Here is a 2,674-nt window from a genome sequence, read left to right as displayed (position 1 = left end):
ACCACCTTGATGGGCATTCATAAAATTGCTTTGTTTGCTGACATTATACACTATACCTGTTTTGCAGTGATTTTTTTGTCTTGCCTAGGGTGGCAGAGCATCCAAGACTGGGCTTAGTTCAAAGTATTTATTTTCTTTGGTTTTAGACATATCCATCTGAACTTTGTGGTTGAGTTGTGCCACAGGAGACTACAGAGAAAAGGGAAAATACAACAAAACATTTCCATTGTGAAATCACGATAGGGCTCCAAATACATCACCTTGTTCAAAGTTGACAAAACTGTCGGTAAGGGCACAAAAGTTCAAATGTGTGTGTGTGTGTATTTGCCCCATCTAATGGTGCTCACCACAAGCCATTACTCTTCTTCCAGTGGAAGAGTCTCTTCATCGCAGTTTACTCTGAACACCACAATTCAAAGAAGGCCTCATCCTGGCTTACAAAAACTCACAACAGCCTGGTTCAAATAGGACATTCTTAACATTTGTCTATATGACTTTGGAGGTTTACAGTTCTATGTAATTCAACTGTAATAGGGTGAATTGGAGGAGATGAATTGTTTTCTCATCATGTTGAGACAGAAAAGGCCTGGGGAGGAAGACATATCCGCCTGTAGCTTCCTAAACTCCATAAGCCCTAAATTGACCCACTATGGCATTTTTTTTTCTACAAGAGCTTTATGTCATTATCACCCTGTGTTGTCCACCTTTATAATGTTCGATTTTAGCTTTGTACCAAACTTCAACAAATATCCTTTTGTATGGTAGCTCAAGGCTTCCGCCTCAGAATTCTGATGGAATGCTTTGGAATGTTTGGAACAGACATTTCAGTAGGATAAGTATGTCTACTACGACCACATCTAAATATTTATGTCTGTCAAAATGTTGCCAAAATAAGACTTTCCCCTTCTATGACAGGGAAACTGAAGGAATAGTGGCTTGTAAATTAACACCACCCAGTGGTAGTAGGAAGTAGTGAACAAACGCAAGATCAAACAATGCCACTGTCCAAGCTTCTTTCAAGATACCGCATCTCATTACAGTGATGAAGTTGAGTGAGTCTGCTCAGCCTAACCCCTCTCTCTCACTATTCAGCCTACAGTGTGCCCATAGGAGTAAAGCAGGAAATAAATGCAGGAAGTTTAGCATTCAGATTGCCATGGTTGAGGGGCTTTGGCCCTTCTAGTTATTCTATTTCTATGGTGTTACATGATTTAACAGGATCCTGAAATATTACCTGTCAGAAGATGTTCTCTGGCCAGATCTGATAGAATACATCTTAAGAGGCACTTCCAGCCCAGGTGTCTGTGCCCTACAAACGTTCCAGGGCATACTGCCAACCGTGACTTTCTTTGATACTTCATTTATCACTGTTAAGTCAATATGTAATTTCACAAATTATTATTGTAATACACTGTACGTCCCACAAATGGCTACCCTCCATCTTATGTCTGTTGAATTAAAAGCACATTCCTAACCATTCATTTATATTCTCTAATACCCTCTCTTTCTTAGAGGTGTACATACTACAGTACACTAAATAGGGCCACCCATAGTGGAACCATTGATTATGTGGATTAATTGGTTGTCCTGCTCTCAGACACTGAGTGGTGATGAAAGAAGTTCTCCCTGCTGAAGATAATGTGGATGGATTGGGACCAGAGTGATGCAGTGGTACTTATACTGGATGCTACAGCAGAGTCTGAGAGCTGGAACACAACACCGTCGGGAGACAGATAACTAACTCCCCACAGTCAATTTAACATGTGACCAGAGTGGAGGTGGTCAGCTGGTAAAGACCAAAGTGGAGGTGGTCAGGCTGGTGAAGCCCAGGGAGATGTGGTCAGGCTGGTAAAGACCAGAGTGGATGTGGTCAGGCTGGTCAAGACCAGAGTGGATGTGGTCAGGCTGGTCAAGACCAGAGTGGAGGTGGTCAGGCTGGTAAAGACCAGAGTGGAGGTGGTCAGGCTGGTAAAGACCAGAGTGGAGGTGGTCAGGCTGGTAAAGACCAGAGTGGATGTGGTCAGGCTGGTCAAGACCAGAGTGGAGGTGGTCAGGCTGGTAAAGACCAGAGTGGAACAGTCCAGGTACTATAGAGTTTATCTCAAATGGCAGCCTATATTCCCTTAGCAGTGCACTATTTTTGACCAGGGCCCATAGAGATCTTTGCACTATAAAAGGAATAGGGTGCCATTTGGGACGCATCCTAAGTAATTCACCTGGGCCTCAGACTCCCCATCAATTACAGCTGATATCTGTTCATTGGGAGCCACTGAAGCTGAGCACTCTCTACTTGACTATTATTTTAACAGGTGACTCACCCCACATGAAAACATATTACAATTTACTATAGTCTAGTACATTACTGTAGTATACTGTAAGTGATGAGATATCCGTTCCTACAGGTCATGGAAAAATTGCTCTTTTAGTATTTCTCCAGTAGGTTTACTGAAGGAGAAAACCTCCACTTCTATGTCAAAGATAATCAAATAAAAACACTACATTAAATACTACAGTTCTCTCTGCAAATACACTACAGTAAATGCTACAGTATACTACAATCCTAAAAATAATACATAAATTATTATAGTATCTACTACAGTTTTATTTTACTACTGTATTTATACTATAGTTAACTGTAAATACTACAGTATACTACAGTAAATACTACAGTATT

General features: G+C 41.1%; 1 non-coding gene across 1 annotated transcript; it reads left to right on the top strand.

Annotated features, from left to right (window-relative positions):
- The first annotated feature begins 2,409 nt into the window (after nucleotides 1–2,409).
- LOC116355116 (U7 small nuclear RNA) lies at nucleotides 2,410–2,463 on the top strand. Its single transcript, XR_004204361.1, has one exon. It is a non-coding gene; the product is annotated as a U7 small nuclear RNA (small nuclear RNA).
- The last annotated feature ends 211 nt before the right edge of the window (nucleotides 2,464–2,674 follow it).

The sequence above is a fragment of the Oncorhynchus kisutch genome, linkage group LG19 (assembly GCF_002021735.2).
Source record: "Oncorhynchus kisutch isolate 150728-3 linkage group LG19, Okis_V2, whole genome shotgun sequence".
Lineage (NCBI taxonomy): Eukaryota > Metazoa > Chordata > Actinopteri > Salmoniformes > Salmonidae > Oncorhynchus > Oncorhynchus kisutch.
The sequence above is the reverse complement of the archived record's forward strand: the minus strand, read 5'-3'. Positions and strand labels throughout refer to the sequence as shown.